The sequence below is a fragment of the Cherax quadricarinatus genome, chromosome 39, assembly GCF_038502225.1.
Source record: "Cherax quadricarinatus isolate ZL_2023a chromosome 39, ASM3850222v1, whole genome shotgun sequence".
Classification (NCBI taxonomy): Eukaryota; Metazoa; Arthropoda; class Malacostraca; order Decapoda; family Parastacidae; genus Cherax; species Cherax quadricarinatus.
In genome coordinates this window covers 644666-661341 of record NC_091330.1, presented here as the reverse complement: position 1 = coordinate 661341, position 16676 = coordinate 644666, and the positions used below count along the sequence as shown (strand labels likewise).

The following is a 16676-nucleotide window of genomic DNA, read 5'->3' as shown; positions in this document are numbered from 1 at the left end:
CTTTTATTGTAATTAATTTTCACACATTTGAGTTACTTAGCTGTTTTAACATTTAAAGTTTAAATAATAAGATAATACAAGGACCCAAATGGAAATAAATAACTCACTTTTTTGGGTTATCCTATGTAATTTACATTATGTATGATAATTGTACTTATGTGTACCTGTACTTACTTACATGTGGATATTTGTCGACTTGGTAACCCTGCGTGGAGCTGCTTGATGACTCTTAGAGGAGCAGCAACAGTGGTGAGGAAGATATGAAAGAAAAGAATGTTAATGATCGCAGAATACATACAAGGGAGGTGGGAATCTCTCAATATAAATACACTTAAGAGTTTTCTTTAATACTCTTTTTTTTTCAGGAATAAAAATATGGTTGATGGCGTACTGATGAATTACGGGCTTAATGACCCACGTGCAGTCAGTAGGGCTTAAACCAAATAAACAAATAGAATAAGACCAAAGTCAGTTGATTTATCCAGTATCTTTTAACATATTATCGTTGAAGGTGTGTATACTATGGTTTATACAGTAGTATATATCAGGTGAATATAAACTGGTGTCAAGGTGAGCTGCGGTCTTTGTGACCCTCGTCATTTGATAGGTGCGAGCCTAGCAATCTGAGTGCATTGCAATCTGAGTGCATTGTGGCTTGATCCTCTCTCGTTCCGTATGCGGAAAGGCCACTCACGTTGTCCTCAATCTGAAACCCCTGGTGAATTAGGATATATCATTTCGCTATTGAAAAATAATTTCAGTAACCCGTAATATGACTCAACTCGTTTAATACATTCTGTTATTTTAAATATATTTTTGCATAGGGCAAGACTGACGCAAAAATTCAGTTGAACTTTACCCAACAATGGTGACTCATTTCCTGTCTCGTTTTCTCTTGGCAGGGCTCAGGTTTCTCGCTCTGGGGACTGGTTTCCTAATTTTTTTTTTCGAGGTCATAAAAACAAGTTTCTCCTTGGTAGTCAACAGAGCAGCAGCTTCTCATCGTGACGTTTATATGGCAGATATTTTTAACCTGCGTGAGATACAAAATTTGATTAGATGTCTTCAGACTGTTACAAAATAGAATAACAAGCTGGCTAATAAATATTTTTATTATTTTAACAAATAGGTTAGAGGAAAAATAAGCTTGCCCTTAAATGATCGGACAAGTATCAACACAAAATATTACAAAGAACAATGTGCCTTGTCCTACAGTCTCAAAAACGTAAAAAGAGCAGAGGCTATCATTTATATCACAGGATATCAACATTAAACACTGTCTCTGGGAATTCTCAGTTCTGATAATATCAGCATTCCAAGCCACTCGAGCATCATTAAAGATAACATTATCTTGAAGGAGGCTAATAATTTGTCAAGTTAGCAGTTTAATTAGACTATATATTTGATAAGGAAGAACATGTATATATTTTTTACACAGTTGAATTTACAGGCTAAGAGCCGTTGTCTTGCCGTAGCTCCTTTTAATGTCCAACCTTATCTAAGGAATAGTAACACTTAAGATACTATCCATGACAATAAACTAACACTTAGGTATCTGCTTACTGCTTGGTGAACAGATGTAGCAGGTGTAAGGAGTCTTGATTCTAAGTATCTTTCTGTCTGGTAATCGGCCCAGAGACGATCTGAATTACTACAGATCACCTCACTGAAGGTAATAAGAGCATGTATGGTGCATAACTGAAGAATGTTTTCATAATACCATAATATTCTATTTTATTATGAACCTTAATCACGACAAAGGCAAAAGTACATACACTTATGAATACTGCTACTGAGAAATTGATATTATGACTTAATTCTGTTGAATAGTATTCTTATACTACTCAACGTGATCCTTGAAATTAAGACAAAATAGTAAGTCGGGTTGTTGCGTGATCGAAGTCTCGTTATGGCAACACAACCACTTAAGTGTACCCAGCTTAAGCTAATTATTATACTCAAGATGGTGATCCATGAACTTGTTGAGTGTTCCCTACTTTTGAGTATTCCCTTCATATTACCGAGTGTTTACTTCATATTGCCGAGTGTTTCCTCCATACTGTTGACTGTTTCCGTCATATTGCTGCAGGTTCCAGCCAGACTGGTAGAGCAATGAACATATACCGCCATAAAGTTAATACATACCATCCAAAGAGTTGAGACGGCTTTGGAAATTTTTCTAAAGGCAATAGTATTTTTACACTGAACCTTATCCAGTGTCAACAAATCCTTAGTATTTTTGTAAAATGTTAAGTCTTCATTACAACACGCCTACTGTTCATAAAATATAGTGCTATAGTGTGTTTATTCTCCTACCTATTCTATCGTTTCTCTTGGAGATGCTCCATCAATTTACCACCTACAGAATTTAGAGAAGATAGGATTATATTTTACGAACAATATATGCCTCTTCTGTTTTTACCTTTCGTATAGTAAACAAATGTAATAAGAAGGCAAATGACCAGGGATGAGTTAAGAAATATGAACACGAACCTATTCACTTAACGACACTTTTAATGGGATAATTATAGCTTGTCTCCTATAATAGTCAGCATGTATTTGAAGTGATAAAAGGTCAAGTACTGAAACTTTTTCAGTAAAAGTGTCTTAAGTGAATACATTTTTGTCCATTTCTCTTCATAAGCAAATGTTTCATCCTATGCAACCCTGTTGTAGAGTTGTATATTATTTTCTAACATCTCTCAGTGAACTCATCCTCCAGAACTTTTATTTGCATTTTCTTTGTAATCTGCTGCATTGTTTCTCTAAACCTGCTGTCTGCGCATTCTTGAGCTACTTTTCCAGCTAGTTCATTAGTTCTCTCATTTCCTGCCATTCTGAAGTTGGGGCTGACTGGGAGGTGGTGGTGGAGGAAGAAGAACTGGAAACATTGTTAAATTAGACACATGTGCAACTCTTGGGTATCTTTATTGAGGAAACGTTTCGCCACACAGTGGCTTCATCAGTCCATACAAAGGATAAACATGAAGAACAGGAGGAGAATGAGGTAATCAGTCCCTCAACCTTGAGTCGATGTGGTCAGTCCATCAATCTTGAATAGAATACGGCATATGAGCGGAGAAGCAGCTTATAAACCGTATAGCAGGAGAGGTGCAGCAGTCGTAGGTGGTGTCACATTTGTCCAATGTGGAAGTAGGTCGTGCCCAAGGGTTAGGCAATTGTTCGAGTGATTCGCCTGCACAATAGACTTTTGAAAGTGATGCAGACATTATGTTGCAGGGGTGGAGTTGTTGCGGGGGGGATATTGCAGGGGAATGTCGCTGTTGAGATGTTAGGGTGGGGGTATTTGGGATGGAGGGGTGTTCCTTAATACGATAGGGTTCCTACAAACGCCTTACTAGTATTTTATGGGGGATAATCAGGTTGGATCTGAGAAAGGGATAGTAGCTCCAAGTCCTTGGATCACGAGCCCTCGAGCATCAGGGCAATCCTTATTATCAGACGAGAGACGTAAGTGCAAATGCATTGATGTTAAATGGGAACTGATGGAAGAGTGAAATTAGGAAATGAACAGAGAACTGAAAGACAGAAAAAGCAGATATAATCCTCCCAGTATAGAAAGAATTCTGAAAAAAGCTCCACGTGTTCTATAATTGATATAATCCAGCATTACTGCCACATAAATACTGTCAATGTCCCTTGAGAATGTAATTGAGAGTTCACTTAAGCACTTGCACTTTACTTTCATTGTTTTTAAATTACATTATTAAGATTTCTCTTGTTTCTTTTCTGTTTGTTACATGCATGGAACTAATTGTGTTTATATATCTATTATAGTTATATTTATAAGATACCTGCTGTCCCTTTTCACCTAGCAGTAAATAGGTACCTAGGTGTTAGCCGACTGGTGTGGGTCGCATCCTGGGGACAAAACCTAATTTGCCCGAAATGTTCTGCATAACCAGGGGCTTTCTATATAGTATGTCATTGATGTCAGCTAGGTTTGTATACGTTGTACATGTACTTATAGAAATAAAGATTATTATTATTATTCCTATGCATTTAAATTCATTATGTATCTCCTGTTATTTCTAATGCTTGTTATAGACCATAGCTATATTCACTTTCTTTGGACGTAATTCACAAGAATTATACATTAATTCGTTTGACTCTGATTTTTAAATATCTATTACGTACCTTCTTCAACTCGCATATTTGTCATTATGCGAGACTGTTCAACAGCCTCCCAACAAGCATAAAAGGAATTACCAATAGGCCCTTGGCTGCCTTCGAGAGGGAGCTGGACAGATACCTAAAGTCAGTGCCGGATCAGCCGGGCTGTGGTTCGTACGTTGGACTACGTGCGGCCAGCAGTAACAGCCTGGTTGATCAGACCCTGATCGACCGGGAGGCCTGGTCATGGACCGGGCCGCGGGGGCGTTGATCCCTGGAATAACCTCCAGGTAGACTCCAGGCATAATTAGTAATGATCAAGGAATCGAACTCAGTCATAAGTAAATTTCAGTGTCGTTAGAATGGCTAACTGAAGTTTGTAATGTTGAATCCCAGTTGTTAATCTTATTCCCACCATCTCACATGTCGTAAAATTCTTATTTAAGGATGTGGCAACAAGAACAGATAGTGCTTTGCTAGTTGCCTTTAGGGTAGAAAGTGGAATATAATTGAGGGAAAACTGACAAGCCTCCCAAAAATGATTGATATAAAATATACGCATTAAGCTATTTCGATTAAATAAAAAGAAGAAATTGAGATAAATGTAAAGACAAACTGAGAATAAAAGAAAGTAATGAAATAACCGTCAAAAAATTGTAAGTTGTAGATAAAACAGAGAGAGAAAGAGAGAGAGATGGATGTAAACAGCAAGCATAAATAATTTTGTTTTCCCACAACATTAGACTGACTAGTAACTCATAGTAGGAGACAAGAGGCGTAACATGAGGGTGGGTGTTGTGTTGATGTTTGTGGTAGCGGTGGTGGTGGTGCTGGGCTAGTCTCAAGGTCTCGGGTACAATACCATCACCTCCTTAATAGACTTTTTTATGATCGTTTCCTGCGTCTGTGTAGACTGATGTGTAATCTGGCCACCTCCAGGGCTTCTCTGGTGGTGGGTAAAGTGCGATGACTTTTTATTTATTTTTTCTTGAGCGAACTTGGGTACACCCACAGTATGCGGCTACCCTATTCTGTACGATAGAGTGGGAACAGTTTGCACATAAGTCTAGCCGTTTTGTCATATTGTCACACTGGATGGGTTGCTTACACGAGGCAATGAAATATGTCAGCTTATGGGAGGTCAAAAGGTGATGATACAACCGAGTTACTAATGCATTTGAATTGTTAACTCTCAAGATAACCTGTCATCAAAAGTGGGTTTTCTTTTTGATTCGACCCTTGTAACCACATATAGGTGAGTACACACACACACACACTGGGCCAGGAGCTATGAATCGACCCCTGCAACCACAACTAGGTGAGTACACACACACAGTGCCAATCGATAATAACTAATTCATGTTAGACACTAAACCCCTGTCGGTCATTCAGCCCAAAACGTGGTGGAGGTTCGATCCTTCGTCTGCTGAGCGAGACAGACGCACTTATTATTTGTAATTGCTGATATGGTTTCTCTTTTTAACATTATTATTATTATTATTATTATTATTATTATTATTATTATTATTATAATCAAAAAGAAGCGCTAAGCCACAAGGGCTATACAGCCTCTTTTTAACAAAACTGGATACATGAGCAGTTTTACTCTATCCTATGTGATGATTACACAGTGGGAGCAAAAGATAGCTATATTTTCCTGTCATATTCCATCACACAGGATGGGGTTCATACGAAGTGTTAAATCTGTTAGTGTGAGCTGGAAGAGTTCAGTGGGGGTAATCAAGCATTCCAGCAAGGGTTCATGATCAACAGCAGTTCCAGAGGTTTTCTTCCAAAACAGTTGGAGTTACTGTCACTTGAGAAATGCCATCTTTCAGGATAGCCTATCTCTTACACAAAAGAATTGGATTCTTTATAAAGGTGTTCCGTGGCTCGGTTGGAAGCGCACTCGCTTAACACTAAGGGTCCATGGTTCAATCCCCGGAATCGATGGAAACTTTGGGCATGTTTCCTTACACCTTGTCCTTGTTCACCTAGCAGCAGTAACTACCAGGATGTCAGTCGACTGGTGTGGATTTATCCTGAGGGACAAGAATGAAGGACCCCAGTGGAAATAAGCCCAAGTCCTCGATGACACACTTGATTTTCTTGTGTTATCCTGGGTGGTTAACCCTCTAGGTTAAAAATCCCAACAAATCCCAAAGCGGGAGCAAAACATATAGACATATATATACATACATATATACATGTTGGTATTGGGGACCGGGAGAGCTGGAGGATTGTGATGTGGTCTTGAAGAGGAAGTTATAGGGAATGAGGGGAATGGAGTGGTTTGCTGGAGATGGAGGAGAGAGAAGGGTGAGTGGAGGGTCAAGGAGGAGAGATGGAGAGAAGTTATTTCTGGAAATGAGATATGATCACTTCCACTTCTGTGCTAAATTTGGCTCCGTCTTCTCTTGTTGGGCTGTCTTCACGACTATAGCATTCACATTTGTATTTTCTTATCATACAAGCGCGCGCCCAGGCAGGCAGGCACGCACGGACACACACACACACACACACACACACACACACACACACACACACACACACACACACACACACACACACACACACACAATAGACAAGGTGGACAGATATAGGATGTTCCAGAGAGGGGACACAGGGACAAGGGGTCACAACTGGAAGCTGAAGACTCAGACGAGTCACAGGGACGTTAGGAAGTATTTCTTCAGTCATAGAGTTGTCAGGAAGTGGAATAGCCTAGCAAGTGAAGTAGTGGAGGCAGGAACCATACATAGTTTTAAGAAGAGGTATGATACAGCTCAGGAAGCAGAGAGAGAGAGGACCTAGTAGCGATCAGTGAAGAGGCGGGGCCAGGAGCTGAGTCTCGACCCCTGCAACCACAATTAGGTGAATTAGGTGAGTACACACACACACACACACACACACACACACACACACACACACACACACACACACACACACACACACACACACACACACATGCACACACACACACACACACACACACACACACACACACACACACACACACACACACCTACACAAACAGGCCTAATGTCTAATCGACATGTGCCTAGGACAAAATGGTAACTAACTAACACACACAGAGGAAGTGGAATAGCTTGGGAGGCAATGTAGTGGAGGCAGGATCCATACATAGCTTTAAGCAGAGGTCTGATAAAGCTCACGGTTCAGGGAGAGAGTGACCTAGTAGCGGCCAGTGAAGAGGCGGGGCCAGGAGCTGGGACTCGACCCCTGCAACCTCAACTAGGTGAGTACAACTAGGCGAGTACACAGGGGTCATAAACTGGGAACCGACCCCTGCAACTCCAGATAGATGAGTACGCTGTTATAGATTAAGAATGCTTTAAACCACGTCGGATCAGTCATCGAGTACGCAGTACTTGCTTGGAGCCAGCACCAACTAAAAACAGGCAAAGTAAAGTAGTTTGAAAAAATAGAAAAAATAACACTAGGCTCTAGTGACTGGAATATTGGAATACTGCTGTACATTAACATCTCCATCCAAGGCATGTGAAACTGCAGATCTAGAGAATGTACAGAGAACCTTTACCGCACATATAAGTTCCATCAAACCTTAACTACTGAGAAGGCTTGGAAGCACTTGACTTGTACTCACTGGAGCGCAGGAGAGAGAGATACATCATAATCTACACCTAGAATCCTGGAGGGACTTGTCCCTAATCTACACACAGAAATCACTTCCCACTAAAGCAAAAGACTTGGCAGGCGATGTAACATACCCCCAGTGAAAAGTAGGAGCGCCATTAGTACACTAAGAGAAAACACAAGTTGCCAGGGCTCAAGAATGTTCAACAGCCTCCCGCCAGCCATAAGGGGAATTATCAATAGACCTCTGGTTGTCTTCATGTATCATGTGGGGTTCGAACACGTGGATAGGGTAAAGAAATACTCACGTAGGCTGGAAGTACGTATATTACGGATAATGTGGGAAGCGCCAAACAGCCGTGACCTGCCTCCTTGCTCACTCTCGTAAGACTGACCGCCCACAGTACCCATATGTGAGGGGGTCTTTGAAATACTGCTGTGGTCAGCGGCAATATGAATACAGACAGTGACTCAGGCAGAGACGGTTGGTAGTGAGTCATCTACTGGTACACTGGTTACTGGTAACTGGTTACTACTACTGAGAGCTCGGCGACGCTAACGTATGTCGTCCCGACATACAACTAATACAAACTAGAGATGGCAGGTATACGGCTTGGGCTGATTCTATACAATGTCAAAGTACACAACAATTGAACATTATAACATACATAAGTAGAACATTGGAATGGAAGCTTACGTAACTGAAACTGTAATGCAATACAAGGTATAATATAGCACAACTCATCTCATCATTGAATGAAACTCATCGAATGAAACTCATTGAATGAAATTACTCAATAGAAGTGATAAAAAAAAATTTGATCGATCGATCTGTATTCATGTGATCTACGGATTCTGAGGAAGGAATATATACAAAGAAAGAGTGTTTAACAGAAAGGCAGATTCGGTGCACTCAAATCTAGACTGTTAACTCTCAGAATTCGGAGAGAACGTGAACACAAAAAAAAAAAATTCTTGAATACTGATAAGTTGATACTGTAATTATTCATCTATACAGGTTATTTACATTTAACCCCAACTCTGCTAGGGTAAGATTGACATATGCAGAATGGGTGTCATCTCTGGGAGGATCAAACTCTGTTGCATTGGCTAACTCATGCTGTATTTGAGGCAAATCTGAATTGGAAGTTACAAATGATACTTGAGGATTTCTCAATACCTGTCGTGTACGTAGGGAATAACGACATTCAGGTTGATCGTCTGACTGAGTATCAGAGGAAGAGAGTACAGGATCAGGAGGATTGTCAGAGTCTGTCACATTAGTCTGGGTTGGAACATCATTATCATCACATACTAACTTCATATGATCTAAATGCGATTCTTTATACTGACCAGTACTAATTTCTCTAACCTTATACTTATTACCAGTGATATGTTCAACTACTCGATAAGGACCAACAAACTTTTGATCAAGCTTTGGCATTGCAGACGTTTTGTTAAAGTTAGTCAGCATAACTCTCGAACCTACTTTGATTTTGGATGGCTTTGCTCGAGTGTTTGCGACTCTTGTAAATTCTGCTGTTGATTTATGAAGTGTTTCACGGATTCTTCTAAAAACACTTTGAGCTAAGCTGGTACGAGTTGCTATGAAATCATCAGGGTTGTAATTTGGTTTCGGATTAGAATATAACAACTCATAAGGCAAACGTTTATCTACACCGTACAATGCATAATGTGGAGTGTCACCTATAGAAACATTGTAAGCAGAATTTATAGCACACTGCACATCAGGTATAACTTCATCCCAAGTTTCACTGTTGGGATTGATAGTGGCTCTCAAGACATCAAGTACTTTCTTATTGGTTCGTTCCGCTAACCCATTGCTGGCAGGATGATGAGGAACAATGGTGGATTTAGAGATCTTGTACAAGGTGCACAAATTTTCAAGAATCTCATTACAGAATTCACCTCCATTATCTGTTACTAGGGACTTAGGGGTGGTATGCCTGCAGATAATGCGTTCTTTAAACGCTTTAGCTACTGTCTCGGCAGTCTTATCTGCAATAGGAACTAACTCACAATATCTGGTGAAATGGTCTACCATAACACACAGATGTTTGTTGCCTTGGAGGGAACATTGGAAATTAGTTAACAAATCTAGCGCAACTCTTTCCCACGGTTCGCTAGTAGTTGGATACACTTGGATTGGATTAGGGCCATTAGCATTACCTTTATGTTGCATGCAGACACTACATTTCTTAACATACTCAGAAATATCAGTTGCCATACGAGGCCAAAAGTATTTCAATCTGGCTTGTTTTACTGAACGATCCATACCAGGGTGTGCAACACCTGGTACATCGTGAACTAGCTGTAAGGCTACATTCACTAGTGACTGTGGAATTACTAACTGGTATACTCTTCTGCTAGGAGTACCCAACTCGGCTGTTCGATACAGTAATTCTTGGTTCATGACAAAGTCACTGATGGGTGCTGGTGGCTTCACAGTCAGAATAAGATCTTCCTGGAGCAGGAATCGAATCACACCAGACCACATGGGATCTGTTCGTTGAGCATTCTTTACATCTTCAGCACTAAATGGAGGGTCTGCAGTTACTATACTAACATGTCGCGATAAGGCATCTGCGACTACATTTGACTTGCCAGGTAAGTGTTCAAAGGTGGGATTGAACTCTTGGATAGTCAAGGTCCATCTGGCTAACCTTCCAGTAGGTTGTTTGTTCTGGAATAAAGGTATCAGTGGAGCATGGTCTGTCAAGACATGAACAGAGTACTGATAAATAATGTCTCGGAAGTGCTTTAAAGACCATACTATTGCTAAAGCTTCTTGCTCAGTTACTGTATAATTACGTTCAGCCTTTGTAAGGACTCGGCTAGCAAATGCAACTGCGTTGTACTTGCCATCGGTCTTCTGAGCTAGTACGGCACCTATGCCAATTGAACTAGCATCAGTTGTCAGATAGAAGGGCTTAGAAAAATCTGGAAATTTCAAAATTGGAGCAGATGTTAGCTTTTCTTTTAGAGTTTGGAATGCTCTTTCTTGACGGAAGGTCCAAACAAAAGGAGCATCTTTCTTAAGCAACTCAGTTAGAGGAGCAGCTATGGAAGAAAAATTGGCAATGAAAGATCTATAAAAACCTGCTAAGCCCACAAAGGATCTTACAGCATCAGCAGTTTTGGGAGTTGGAAAATTTAGTACTGCAGTTACTTTACTTTGGTCAGTCGTAACCCCTCTAGGAGTGACTACGTGACCAAGAAACTTAATTTCTGATCTGAAAAATTGACATTTAGACAGTTTGATCTTTAAATTGGCTTCTTCAAGCTTACCAAGTACTACATCAAGTCTTTTCAAGTGTGTATCCACGTCTTTAGACATGACGATTACGTCATCTAAGTACACCATAAGTGCATTACCTATGAGACCTCTAAAGATATTAGTCATGAGCCTTGAGAACGTGATAGGGGAGGATCGTAATCCAAACGCCATACGGAGGAAGTGATAATGACCTGTAGGAGTGGAGAATGCAGTTAGCTCTTGGCTGTCCTCGTGAAGAGGGACTTGCCAAAACCCTTGTAACAAATCCAGGGTTGAAAAGACTTTGTTATCTCCGATGTTACGTAAAAGATCACCCAGTACAGGAAGTGGGAAGCGATCTGGAATAGTTTTCGCATTTAACTTCCTAAAGTCAATTACTGGGCGCCAAGTACCATCCTTCTTAGGTACTAGGATCAAGGGTGCATTCCAAGGTGAATTGCTAGGTGCAATAACTCCATCATCAAGCATTTGATTGATCAATTCTTCTGCGACAGCAACTTGTGAATGAGGCATTCTGTACGCAGGTATGTAGATAGGTCTAGTACCAGGTTCAAGTGGAATACGATGGGACAATAAGTTCGTTATACCCATCTTCTCACCTGGTAAGGCAATGGCTTTACGACGTTTGTTCAACAGAGTCAACAAACGCTTGACTTCATCTGGGAAGTCAGTGGGAGCTAAGTCTTTCTCCTCAACTGGTGGAACAGATTGATCCAGTGAAGTGGATGAGGTCTCCCCGGCAGAAATAGCACCGACCCACTGGTCAGGTGACAACTCATCCTCTACCTGAACAGGGTAAGGATAGTGAACAAGGTCAACAAGATTGGTATTTGCTCTGAGACGAACACTGTGACCAGAAGTGTTAGCTAGGAAGAAATGGATCTTACTATCTCTTACAACATGTAAGGATGGTTCAACAAATAGACCTTTTACTTTGCAGGAATCACTGTCAACTAGGACGTTATCACCATCTGGAACACTAAACAACAGACACTCTAGTGAGGGCACTAGCTGCGACAGAAACGTCTTTCTGCAGACGACATGTGACATCAACAAGAGATGGCATTACTAGTTGCAAGTAATCGTTTTCTGACAAGGCATCCCCTGTGGAGAAACTACTACTCGAACTAGCAGTCATTGCAAGGATAGGTTGTGCACTCAAGGCAGTCTGAGTGTCCTCGGACACTTGAGGCAACACACTATCCTGCAAGTCTGAAGGTATAGGTGGAACACAGACGGGAGTGACAGAATTACCAGTGCCTGACCGCTTGGGTACGCTACTGGAGAATGCATTGGCTTGTAAGGACTTAATCCGTACATCATACTCTGCAGCAATATGACAGATTTCTGATCCAAGCTGGTAACCCCAGAATGGAACGATCAAGTCGTCAATTTGGGCATGCCATCGGTACGGGTCGAGCACAATGCGTAAGTCTCGCATGGAAGCAAATCCCAGTAGAAGGTCACCAGGGAAAGTAATCTGGTCGACAACAAGGAAGGAAGCAGTGAAGTCTCTACCTTGGATAGAAAAAGTTAGGGAAGTCCGACCTCGGACACGCAGGTGAGAACCAGCTACTCCACTAAGGGAGGACACGAGTCGGTTCTACGAGAAGGACATGTCGTAACTGCTTATCCTTAAACAAACTAGACCTAATAATATTGACTTGCGCACCAGAGTCCATGAACAAATGAACGGGCGCATTATGAACAGATGCTTGCACTATAGGGCCTATGGTTGCATTGGAAGTTATGTGCAAACAAAAAGGTGGATTGTCATCAGAAAATACTTGTTCCACTTCATCCCCAAAATCATCTATGTCAGAGACATGTGAAGCAACATCATCAGCAGGATTGTCATTCTCGAGACTGCTTAAGGCTTCAAAGGAATTGTGAATGGGAATGGTGTACTCATTATCACCTACTGTCACCATGGGACGGTTTGACTGGGGCGCTCGAATTCCCCCGAATTGGAAGAATGAGCCTGGTTCTGGTTAGTTTGAGAACCACGACGTCTGTTTCCTCTACGGGTTCTGCGGTTGGAACGGCCACGGAAAGACCTAGAGTACTGAAGGTTGTAGAGAGCATTGCACTCAGATGTGTCATGTCCATGTATTCTATGATAAGTACAGTACGGCAGTGACTGGTACTCATCAGTACGACGTCTCTTAGGGTAACTATCAGGACAATTAATTGCAATATGGCCACGGAAACCACAGTTGTAACAAGTCCGCTGACTATGGTTACTGAATGTAACCATAACTTTGTTCACTGGTCCTTGGTGATCGCGGAGATGGTTGACGACCACGATTTGTCTCTGTGGCGCAAACAAGAGGTGGTGCAGACTGAGGCATAGGTGTGAAATTACTTTTAATACATGGGAAAGTACCCTGGGGGCACAAGGAACGTACATGATTTAGGGCTGTAAGTGGTTCCATCGTCACAGTTGGAGGATTAGCCTCATAAGCACACACGGAAGCAGGTGGCATTAGTTCTTTAATTGCTCCAAAAGCTGCTATTTTAGCAAACGGTTCTGTGAATGGTTTAACCTCATCAGGGACAAAAGCTGAGGACTGGACAGCATTGATACATGATGAGACGGTTGGTAGTGAGTCATCTACTGGTACACTGGTTACTGGTAACTGGTTACTAGGAACTGGTACTACTACTGAGAGTTGCTTAATCACCAATACCCAGTACCAGTACCACAGAGGTTGATTACCCATAGAGCAGGTGATAATCTGACGAACAAAACACTCACACCATGGCGGACAAAGACTGACATGAGAAGGAGCAGAACAAGAGAGCACTGATGGAAGCTGAACACTCATGTCAGCCGCATAAAGGCTAGGAAGCGCTTATACAGTGTGGAGTTGTTAATAAGTGCATTGAGCTAGTTGAAGGGGTGGTGGAATAAAGCTCTATACATAAATTCAACTACGCCAATCTACTCACTTCAGATTCTATTTACTAGTGAAAGTCCAAGCGCTTTCGTGATTTCTCACTTTATCAAGGAGCTGTAAAAAATAATAGAACACCTTAAAAGACATTAAAAATATTTCTAAAAGTCCCTGTTTTGTATAATTAACAGCATTTATAACTCTTGAATTCATCTATAAAGTACCATAGTTTTTCCTATCTGTTCACCTACAAATGCATAATAACGGCGTTACCTGTCACTCTGTTGCCCCCAGCTACCTAGCAGAGCAACATCGCGTGAGGTGTGACTCGCGACGGCCTTGATGTTGTGGCGCCTGTGGTGGTCGGTCAGAGGATGCAGTGTTTGGTTATGTCAATTTCTCCTAGGCACTTAACTGATTTACTGCTAAGTAGACTGTCGGCTACGTACACAGCGTGCTTACACACTGGTGTCAGTAATGCACGTGCACGTGGCTTACCAACACAAGTACATATGACTTGCCACTTACACCTGTCACTGACGCACGTGCACATGACTATCATTAACACGTACACATGCATAACTCTCAAACATGAACACATGTCAGTAACGCAGGTGCACATGACTGTGGGTAACATACAAATATATGATCATGAACCTACCTAATTTTGTGATATGAAAACGCATTGTAAGAAGCAGAAGCTTCGTGTAAAACACATCCTCCTGAATTACTTATTTCTTATGAGTTTCAGTCCAAACCAGTAGGAAGTCGCATGCCAGTGCTCGGGGCAACCCAAAGACAGGTAGTATACAATTTGTGTGGAGCGTGAGTGTGTTACAGTCAAGGGCAGGCGACGTCGCTAGAGACTGCCAGGGAATTTCGTAAAGACTTAAGGAAGTGTAAACATTGAAGAACAGTGGAGCTAAGATATCCGGTGTACACTTAAGCTAGCCTGTCTTTCACGTACTACAAGTATTTCTGCAGCGCCTTAACGCCCAGCCTAACTAGTTTCGTTTGTTTGCCGAACTGAATGAAATATTTTGGCATTCGAAACTGTTAATTCAATCACTGGTGCACTTACCCTTTTCTTCTCGTTCACTGAAAGAAAGTCGTTCAAAACACAGTATCTGAGACTGTTGTGCTGGCGTCTTCAAGCAAAGGGAAAATCAGCGCAGTATTTTGAAACTCAGGTTGTTGAAGGCGACTGGCCCGTCTCACTCAAACCCTTGCAGTACTGTGTTCGACTCGCCCAACCTCGGCCTACCCTTAGCTTGTCACTGTAATCACTGTTCTCTCACTGTGTGAAAATGAACAAAGTTGGTATATCTCACCATTTTGAAGAGTAATGTATATCCGGACACACTGCTTCTGAATGTAAAGAGAATGAACCTAGTTAATTTATTTAACATTCTTTGAGATTTTCATTGTTAGCATTGAATTAAAGGAGGAATTAAACAGAGATTTTACACAACACGTACTATTACTACACTAAACACTGGCAAGAGTCTCAGCTTTTTTTTTTTTTATATACATAACCGTGCAAAGAAAACTTTTGTGATGAATCTTATTACTGATTAAACATTGTTGATGATTATGGAACACTAAGTCGTAGTTGCTTGAATATCGCTTCTTAATATTTCAACCTCATTTTCTGTTGAAAGGTATAAATTAGCCTGGTGGTATGAACATCATCCTCAGTTTAGTATTTCCAAGATGCAAAATCAACAGTCAAATTATCATACATTTCCCAAATGCAAATATAAACATGAAAACTTGTATCCATTTCCTTGGCAAGACACTGAACCTCTCTTGTTAATTAAGTTAGCAAGCCGGGGCCAGATAATTGCCTGCGGAACTCGATTTTATTATTATTTATATTATTATTATCATTATTATTTGTATTATTTATTCGTATTTATATTGATGTTGAAAAATTAAACCCGGATGAGTTACTCAGCACAAACTGTGAAAGTTCGATCCTCCGTCTACTAATATCGCAACACTGGAGAAACTTGAGAGATCTTAATAAGATGTCAACACACTGGAGTGGCTTGTATCATCTCTTGGTAGCGGCGGTTCAACCTCTGAAGAATATAAAGTTGCCGGTAATGATTTCTCTCAGAACTGACCATCTCGAGGGACTTGTAAAAGTGCTTTGGGGGGATAAGAGTAATGTTTCATCACAAAGGTTGACCCAGACGGGTCTAGCGCATGTCGTGGTTATTAAAATTAGGGATTCACGTTTAGGCGACTTGGCAGTGTAATAAATAACATATACAGAGTTGTTATGCCCTTCGCATATGTAAACAGGTTATTCCGTGATGCAGGTGAAAGGTTCTTGATCTGAGAAGCCTGGAGCTACTCTGCCTTTCATCAGATTAAGTCTGGTAGCCTTTCCATTTGCCAGGTGCTGCATAACCCGTACGGATATAGCGCTTTCCAGTTCATTTGATTCCAGATTTGTATCTGCTTTTGTGATTTGTTTTGCGCATTTGGTTTATTTCAGTTTTTTTTTTGTGATTTTTTGGGCTACTTTTATCATTTGTATTTTCTGCTATATTTGATTAATATAGTTTTGTAAATTATATAAATAGTTTTTGTTGTTTTATCACCAGTTCCTTTGGTTTATATAAGTTTCTTTGATTTATATTGACTGTTCCTTTTATTAATATTTCTGTCACTTTGATTAATAGGGGCTGTTCCCTTGATTAATATTTCCTGTTTCTTTG

General features: G+C 40.8%; 1 long non-coding RNA gene across 1 annotated transcript; it reads right to left on the bottom strand.

Moving 5' to 3' along the window:
- Nucleotides 1-271: 271 nt before the first annotated feature.
- Nucleotides 272-15295, bottom strand: LOC128696259 (uncharacterized). Its single transcript, XR_008408132.2, has 3 exons — nucleotides 15029-15295; nucleotides 860-1033; nucleotides 272-706 (listed from the first exon to the last, which is right to left on the bottom strand). It is a non-coding gene; the product is annotated as an uncharacterized lncRNA (long non-coding RNA).
- Between the last annotated feature and the right edge of the window lie 1381 nt (nucleotides 15296-16676).